This window comes from Aythya marila (assembly GCF_965140915.1).
Source record: "Aythya marila genome assembly, chromosome: 5".
In the NCBI taxonomy this organism is placed as follows: Eukaryota; Metazoa; Chordata; class Aves; order Anseriformes; family Anatidae; genus Aythya; species Aythya marila.
In genome coordinates this window covers 20091682-20101024 of record NC_139046.1, presented here as the reverse complement: position 1 = coordinate 20101024, position 9343 = coordinate 20091682, and the positions used below count along the sequence as shown (strand labels likewise).

The 9343-nt window shown below is 44.0% G+C and overlaps 1 protein-coding gene and 1 long non-coding RNA gene across 4 annotated transcripts in view; one reads left to right on the top strand and one right to left on the bottom strand.

Moving 5' to 3' along the window:
* Positions 1-9343, bottom strand: part of LOC309878507 (L-lactate dehydrogenase A chain) — a 246290-nt gene that overhangs the window by 118187 nt on the left and 118760 nt on the right. The window lies entirely within an intron of this gene.
* LOC309878384 lies at positions 139-8812 on the top strand. Of its 3 annotated transcripts, none has more exons than XR_014317532.1 (6): positions 139-268; positions 1061-1189; positions 1856-2012; positions 2349-2444; positions 3318-3476; positions 7631-8812. It is a non-coding gene; the product is annotated as an uncharacterized lncRNA (long non-coding RNA). The 3 variants fall into 3 exon arrangements; XR_014317533.1 differs by having other exon boundaries at positions 188-326; XR_014317534.1 differs by lacking the exon at positions 139-268 and having other exon boundaries at positions 813-1189.

Genomic DNA, 9343 nt, shown 5'->3' with positions numbered 1-9343 from the left:
ACAGACGCCGTGTGTGGCTCCGGGCTGCCCATGCACCTGCCTCTTTGCTGCTCCTCACGGCGTACGGGTTCCTCGCAAATTGTGAGCTAAAACCAGAGCTTGCGAGCAGCCTCCTGAGAAGGACGGTGGGTCTGGCGTGTGGTATCGCTCCAAAACTGACTGCGAGACAGCGACCGCATCAGCCTCCCGAGCCCAGACCCCGAAATCTCACCCACCTGTTAACCGCCCAGCCTGATGCTATTGCCTCAAGTGCCTAACGCTTCTGCAGGTACAAGGTGCTGAAGGTGCCCTTTGGGGATGCACCAGGGGAGAGCAGGGGAGCGCAGGTAAGGTGGGTTAATCCTCAGCTGGGCCAGAGGTTGCTGAGAGCCCGCCCTTGTGAGCAGGGGTTGGGATCATGCTGTTGGGCTCTGGTCATCGAATAGAGCTAGACGTGGCTAAGGCATCCTCCGACGTGTTACCACGTTGTCAGCAGTGGCTTTGTGGGATTGGTTTAGCAACTGTTGTTTTGTTTTTATAAATGCATGGTCTATTTGCATTTTGCCCACTTTAAGTTAAAAGAGTTTGTTCTGCTTTCCTCACTTAGGTTGCAGAATAAGGTAGCATGTCTTTCTCATCTTATTTTGGGGGCATACTGCTGGAAAGCGTTGGCACAAATGGTATCTTGGTGATGAGTGGGAACCATTTGAACTAAAATTAAACAGGTGGGGATCATCTTTGATAATGAGGCTTTCTGCCTTAGCAGAAAGCTATTAGCCTACAGTTAGTCTTATTGTGATATATTCTAGCATGTTTCTTACAACAGTGGGGTTATAGTGGCAACCTGAGTGGCAGCAGATCTAGGACAATCATTGTTGGTAATCCTGGGGGTCTTATGAGACAGCTGCAGGATTGAAGATCCCTTTTTGGGGGATTTTCAGGAGCAAATACTGGCAGGTTAACCCGTGATATGTTCCTGATGAGTTTGTTGGCTCATAGGAGCAGGGCTGAGTGAATCTCTTTTTGTTATTTTCTTTTTTAATTTGTCTTTTTATTTATTTATTTGTGTGTGTATTTGAAGGGTGCAAACAGCTATGGACAACTTGGTCTTGGTCATAAAGAGGATGTGCTGGTGCCTCAGTCAACGAAAGATGTTTCCTGCAAATGTTGAGCGTTACTAGAGGAGGGGGACATTCTGCAGTTATCACTGGTAAAAACATTGCACTTGCAAGGAATGTATGACAGTCTGAAAAAAAAAAAAAAAAAAGTGTTTCCCTGTTGATTTGGTGCTACCACCCATCTTTTGCTTTTGTTTCTGAGCTTAGTTGCAAAGCGATTTTCTCCAGTGCTTGTTAATATTTTGGGGGGGTTTCCTCTGTTTTGTTTATCTGTGGTTATTTAATGGATTTGTGAGGACAATTTTTTTTTTTTTAACCTGTTTCATATAACAGCTTTTCATATAAAACTGTCAGTTTTCCTGTATTGAGGATGAGGGGGGAAGGAATCAAGTAGGAAGTTATTCAGTCTTGAGAAGTGCTACTGTAAGGAGTGGAAAATAGTGTCTGGTCTTTGAAGGGTTCTGCTGTGGGCTAATGATGGGAAAGAAGGGATACAGAGAGGTGTGAATGGTATGAAACAGTTCTGATAACAGGTTCCTGTTTTACTATATAGATTGTCTCCCTTGACTCTATATAACTGCTTATTCAAAGATGCTTCTTATGCATCAGAAATAGTTCTTTCTCTTTTTGTGTGATTGCAGTGCCTAAAATGACTCAGTCAGCTGTCCTTGTCTGTCACGGGATCTCATGGCGTATAGACTTCTCTTTTTAGTCTGTCAAGTGGATGTGATTTTATTTTTTTATTTTTATTATTCCAGGTGCTAGAGAGCTCTTTGTGCATGGCCAAAACAAAGAAGGGCAGCTGGGACTGAATCACGCAGAAGATGTACTGCGTTTCACTTCTGTGCACTGCCCTGTCTGGCTTTCATGTAAAAGAAGTTGCCTGTGGTTGGGATTTTGCAATCATATTAGTAGGTAAGTCTGCCTCTGTAGGAGCTAGGGAAAAATAGTGATGTAGAGAACACACTGGAAATTCCACATTGCTATTGCTTGTGCAGTGCATGACACTCACAAGTTTTAAGCTACTTGCATTGCAAACTAAGTCTGTGTTTCTTGTATCACCTTGAACTTCAGACTTTTACTGAACGTGATATGTAAAACCAGAAGCCTGTGTCCTCAGGGGCTTTGGAAGAAGAGATGCTAGGTCTTTTTTGAGTTGTTTCACTGTGATACTTTTGCCTTTTGGAATGTTATGGTGCTTTGCTTTTGCTGACTTATACACTGATCAGACTCTAACACTTTATTTGGCAGGAATTGGCCTAAGTTCTGTCCTGTGGGTCTAATGCTTTTGGACAATTAGGAGTTCCTCAAATTTCAGGTCCATGCTTGACTCCATAAAAGGTTGAGGTAAAGATCTAAAAGGAATTGTGCTTTATTGGTCTGAATGTTATGTTTCTTACAGCAAGTAAAGGCCTGGTGACCTCAGTGGGCTTTAAGCCAGGCCCTTCAACTGCTTTTGAAGGAGTCTATCTGATGAAATAAATTTACAAAGTAAAGGACCAAAGGTGGTAATTGACTCAGGAATGAGAAGCTAAGGTTACTTTCTTTGTTGTATGAAGAAGTTGTCCACTTGTTATGGAAAGCTGCTGGTTTCACTTGTGATTAGAACAATTCATTAATGCATTTGGATGACATCTGCAGAATGAGTCTGATGCTCAGGTGATGTGAAGTGATATTAAAGCTAATGAAACCATCTGACTTTACTTCAGCTGAAGTTTTGCCTTAAGTTTGTAAGAGTTTAGATATGTTTTGCTTCCTGGAGTTTACTCATACCTTTGCATACCTTGTTCAAGGCTTGTGCTTAACTGTTTGAATGATGCCTTGTAAACCAAAATAGATTAGCAGTAATCCACCCTGGAAAAATAAACTGTATGATAGAGTTCAACAAAATTAGTGATGTCAATTCTTCTGATACATTGCTCTTTTGCTTCTTGTGCACTTCCGCTTTTTAAGTATGTGCTACTTTTCAGGTGCATTTATGACTCCAAATTTCTTTCCCACAGTGAGGACCATAGTATTATTTCCTGGTCTTAAAAACCTTTAGATAAAAGCAAGCTTGGTCATTCCCAAAATAATATCAGTATGGGAAAGTATGTAGCTGCAGGAAAATCAATCTGAGAGTATATGCTTTAGTTATGTACTTTGAGACTAAGATTATTTTTACTTCTGCATGTAAAGGTACTAAAAAGTAAATTGACTCACATCTTGTTTAATCTCCAGTATGTATTTATCAAACAATATGAGCTTCAAAGGAAATAGAGGAGGAATGGAAACAGATATCTGCTCGACGTCACAGGCAACCCCCCTCCCTACTGGCCCTGCCTCCCCAGGTGCCCATACACAACAGGTTTGAGGCCCTGGAGCTTGAGAGACCGGTGGGTGAGTATGAGGTGAACAGTCTACCCAGGAGGATGCCTAGGGCGAGGAAGTTGACTCCACGCCTCAGGACTGCCTCTGCTAAGAAAGAAAGAAGGGTGATTATTGTAGGTGACTCCGTTCTCAGGGGAACAGAGGGCCCTATTTGTTGACCTGACTGCCCGTAGGGAAGTCTGCTGCCTCCCTGGGGCCAGGGTCAGGGACATTGCCAGAAAGCTTCCTAACCTGGTTTGCCCCTCTGACTATTATTCTCTTTTGATAGTCCAGGCTGGCAGAGATCATATTGAAGAGAGAAGCCTGAAGGCTATCAAACAGGACTTTAGGGGACTGGGATGACTAGTAGATGGAGAGGGTGTACAGGTTGTGCTTTCCTCCATCCCTACAGTGGTGGTGGTGGTGGGTACAGAGAGGACTCAGAAAGCACACCTGATAAACAGCTGGCTCAGAGGCTGATGCCAAGAATTATTATTATTTTTTTTTTTGACCATGGGGTGTTTTACTCAGCACCTGTCCTGCTAACTGCAGATGGGTCCCACCTGTCTCAAAGGGGAAAACAGACACTAAAGCAGGAGCTGGCGGGGCTCATTGAGAAGGCTTTAAACTAGGTAGGAAGGCAGATGGGGATGGGGAGGGAACAAGGCTCCTTAGATGTGTGCCAGAGAGAACAATGTCAGGGCTGGGGGAGCAGGCAATGGCCCAGCTGAAGTGCATCTACACCAATGCATGCAGCATGGGTAACAAACAGGAGGAGCTGGAAGCCATCATGCAGCAGGCAGGCTACGACTTGGTTGCCATCACTGAAACATGGTGGGACCACTCTCATGACTGGAGTGCTGCAGTGACTGGCTATAGGCTCTTCAGAAGGGACAGGCAGCACAGAAGGGGTGGTGATGTGGCTCTCTATATTAGAGAGCGTTTTGATGTTGTGGAACTTGAGACTGAGTCTGGAGACTCAACCTTATCATTCCTATGGGTTAGGATCAGCGGAAAGACCAATAAGGCAGGCATCCTGGTGTGGGGGGTCTGTTACAGACTGCGAAACCAGGATGAGGAGACAGATGAGGAATTCTACAGGCAGCTGGCAGAAGTTGTGAAATCATCAGCTCTTGTCCTTGTGAGGGACTTCAACTTCCCAGAAATATCCTGGAAATGCAATACAGCTCAAAGGAAGCAGTCTAGGAGGTTTCTGGAGAGTGTGGAAAATAGTTTCCTGATGCAGCTGGTTAGTGAGCCTACCAGGGGAGGTGCCCAGCTGGACCTTCTGTTCACAAACAGAGAAGGACTGGTGGGAGATGTGGTGGTCGGGAGCTGTCTTGGGCAGTGTGACCACAAAATGGTAGAGTTCTCTATTCTTGGCAAAGTCAGGAGGGGGACCAGTAAAACCCTTGTCTTAGACTTCTGGAGGGCAGACTTAGAGCTGTTCAGGACACTGGTTGGCAGAGTCCCTTGGGAGGCGGTTCTGAAGGGCAGAGGAGTCCAGGAAGGCTGGGCACTCTTCAAGAAGGAAATCTTGATGGCTCAGGAGCGGTCTGTCCCCATGTGCCCAAAGATGAGCTGGTGTGGAAGAAGACTGGCCTGGCTCAACAGAGAATTGTTGCTTGATCTTAAGAGAAAAAAACATTGAGTGGGTGTATCACATGCCCTATCATGCACCAGTCTGCGGGAAAGTTGAGCGACACAATGGGCTGTTAAAGACTACACTGAAAGCAATGGGTGCTGGGACATTCAAAAATTGGGATATGCATTTGGCAAAGGCCATCTGGTTATTCAATACTAGGGGATCTGCCAACCAAGCTGGACCTGCCCCATCAAACCTGTTACGTACTGTAGAAGGGGATAAAGTTCCTGTAGTGCACATAAGAAACATGTTGGGTGAGACAGTCTGGGCTACTCCTGCCTCAGGAAAAGGCAAACCCATTCATGGGATTGCTTTTTCTCAGGGTCCTGGATGCACTTGGTGGGTAATGCAAAAGAATGGGGAGGTCTAGTGTGTACCCGAAGGGGATTTAATATTGTGTGAGAATAGCCCATGAGTTGAATTGTATTATGTTAATTATTATATAATACTGTACGTCATCACTACCATGATTGCTATATGTCAATGTCCTATTAATGGTATCACAGTGACAGCCACGCAGATAATAATGAATGAATTTTGATAGAGTTGGACAAGCACAGAGATGTGATGGAGCGAGAACGGGCTTCGATTTGTGACGATCCAACATCACACACCATTTCTTCTGCCCTGAAAGACTGCTCTAACAGATGGAGCCCGAAGTCAGTCACGGACTATGCAAACTCAGTGGACATTGTGTAATAAATGTCTCAGTCTTCAAAATAGGACTATTAACTGCATGAAGTTTAACAAGGCCAAGTGCCGGGTCCTGCACCTGGGGCACAATAACCCCAAGCAGAGCTACAGGCTGGGAGATGAGTGGTTGGAGAGCTGCCAGGCAGAGAAGGACCTGGGAGTGATGGTGGATAGTCGGCTGAATATGAGCCAGCAGTGTGCTCAGGTGGCCAAGAAGGCCAACGGCATCCTGGCTTGTATCAGAAACAGTGTGACCAGCAGGGCTAGGGAGGTGATCGTCCCCCTGTACTCAGCTCTGGTGAGGCCGCACCTCGAATACTGTGTTCAGTTTTGGGCCCCTCGCTACAAGAAGGACATCGAGGTGCTTGAGCGGGTTCAGAGAAGGGCGACAAAGCTGGTGAGGGGCCTGGAGAACAAGTCCTACGAGGAGCGGCTGAGGGAGCTGGGCTTGTTCAGCCTGGAGAAGAGGAGGCTCAGGGGCGACCTTATTGCTCTCTACAGATACCTTAAAGGAGGCTGTAGCGATGTGGGGGTTGGTCTGTTCTCCCACGTGCCTGGTGACAGAACGAGGGGGAATGGGCTTAAGTTGCGCCAGGGGAGTTTTAGGTTAGATGTTAGGAAGAACTTCTTTACCGAAAGGGTTGTGAGGCATTGGAACAGGCTGCCCAGGGAAGTGGTGGAGTCACCATCCCTGGAAGTCTTTAAAAGATGTTTAGATGTAGAGCTTAGGGATATGGTTTAGTGGGGATTGTTAGCGTTAGGTAGAGGTTGGACTCGATGATCTTGAGGTCTCTTCCAACCTAGAAATTCTGTGATTCTGTGAATCAAAGTTTACAATTTATTAAAGGAATAGAGGTAAGCAAACAGCGCTGGGTGTGTCGGGAGTCTGCTCCACCAAGACGCACACCAGTTACATCAAGCAGCTGATTTTTATGCTCCTAGGCTAATACATATTCATTACTACTTCTAAAAAAAACAAACAGGGTTATTATAATTAGTTTCCGGAATCCAAACCCTCCTACTGGAGCATGCGTATCAGTCTCTGGTGGTCCCTCTGGGGGTCTCTCATGCTGAAGGCTCATAGTCTTCCTCCCTCTTGTACTTCTCCTTTGTCCAACTTGGTTGTATGTCAGAGACTCCCCTGCAAGCTTTGTCTTTTAGTTGTTCTTCAGCTCTCCCCATCTCCTTAATCTCCTGCCCAGATATCAGAGACTTGCATAGTGTCCCATGCAATAGTCATAATAGTTAGCAGTTATTCTGAAACCCCCTCAGATATCAGAGACTTCAAGGAAAAGCCTACAAATACATTTCCCTTCAAGCTCTCTATTGACACGAATTGCTAAAACATTCATTTGCAAGATATAAGAACTATATACATTAACCACTCTGTTTTTCTTAGACTTGTGGTTATACAAGGGTATGTAAGAAAGAAGGTCACATTCATCATACCATGCGGCCTTAGCATTGTTCCATACTGACACGAATCAGATGAACATATCTCACAATTGTATATACTATAGATGAAAATGGTGATTAACTGGAATGTGTAGGAAAGGGTGTAACCTGAGCATGACATAAATGGTATAGAATAAGGGGTGGATGTATGTCCTGGTTTCAGCTAGGATAGAGTTAATTTTAACTCATTATTATGAATGTTTTTTCATCCAAATAGCTCAGTCATCCAAAGTCACTTGCTACAACTCACCCTGCTCGTTTTGTTGTGGCCTCCACAAGAAATTCCTAGCTAAGGATGCATGCTTGAAAGTTACAGTTTTACAACATATTTTATGATGAAACAGTCATTTTCTCAAAACAAAACAAAGTCTCATTTATTTGGAGAATACAGATGCGCACCAGTTACCTGGATTTGAGAAACCTCAGGCTTGGCAGTTCCTGACAGTAGAAACGAGAAGTCATGACTGCATCTTTGAATACAGCGAGACGGGACAGAGGCAACTGTTTGATTGGAGAGAGGCTTTGTTGCCCACCCTTTGTGTCACAGCAGGACCATCCCTAAGATACGTCAAAATCAAATAAATTTGTCTAACGGCGGGATTAATAAGATTTGTCAGGTCTCCAGCTAGTAACGCTTACTGTGACCCAAGACTGATGACAGAATCAGCTGCTGCCTGAAGACAAAATCATGAAGATGAAAATGGTCCTTTTTCTCTGCTGGCCATTCATGTTTCTGATAGAGGCAAAAGGTCCTTGGAGGGAATTCTCCCATCTTCACACTTCACAAGGGAATAATCCTGCACTGCAATTCACATTGCAGGTGTGCAATGGCACACTCTGACAATGTCATCTCTTCTAAAATTAAATTCAGAATTTGGGAGTCTGTTCAGGACATTGACTCATATTTGCCAGGATCTGGGAAGAAGGAGCCCCCTGAAAAGATCTGCAGGACAGGAGCCCTAGGGAGCTGGAGGGAACAGGGACAGCTCTGAATTGGCCTCATCTTCCTCAAGAACCATTTCTGAGTTTAGAAAAGTGGAGAAGTATTGAAAACAGCCCGGTCCAAGCAGTTTTAAAGCCAGCCCCTAACAGGGGCACGCAGCTAGCTCTGCTTGACCTGTAATCTTGCAATTCAATGGGTTAGGCAAGGATCCCCTCCCTTTTCTTGGGATTGAACAAAAGCACTGTAGAAATCCTTCTAGTTTTCACAGGACGTTTTTCCTTTGAGACAGTCTCTCACTTCCCCTTAGATTAGAGCCATAATCAAACCTGGCTGTATGCTTGGGGAGCTGCTAATTTCCAGGAGAGAAAGCTTGAGATCCTAACGATGCACAGTGGAGCCAATTTAAACACACTTAAACTCTCTTGCCCAGTTACGTCATTGCAGTTTGTCAGGCACCAACTTTTTAAACTGCATCTACTGAGACCTTATTAGAATCATCCCAAGTCATTTCCTGCAGAGACAAACAAATTATGTTAAATAGTTTGCCTTGCGTATTGAGACGTGGGCTCCCAAAAACTGAATGGTGTTTGCATTTGACTTCCTTGTCAAAAAATCTGAGTGATTGCTTCAAATACGTGTAGTAATTTGTACCGTGTTTCCTCATAGAATAGCAAAGGACATAGCAGAAATTTCCCATAGCTGAAATGTGGAGCCTAAAAAAAAAATAAAGTAGGAAATTACAGTTTGACAATTACAGGTTAAAGAAACAACTGAAAGTCAGTATTGGTTCTCATAGTACTTAATCATATGTCAAAAAGTGTCAAATCTTGTGTTTTGTTTTGTTTTTTAAATCTTCAAGGCATGAAGATTCATGGTTTAATACCAAAGTCAAATAGCTGGACTGTAGATCTGTTGTCTGTTTAAAAAAATAAATCTCTTTTGTAAGCTAGCTTCACAATACTGTTTTAGCTTCAACTGAGCTTTGTAGATGCTTTGGGATAACAGTAGTGTAGTTGTCTTTTGACAAAGAACCAGTTTTACATTCAGCTATGCAGAGTATATGCTTGATTAGTCCAATCAATTTTAGAAGTAAAGTAAAACCAAAGGTGATTAAATGTAACGTTTTGACTCAATGCAAATATTTTTAAGGAATTAAGCTGA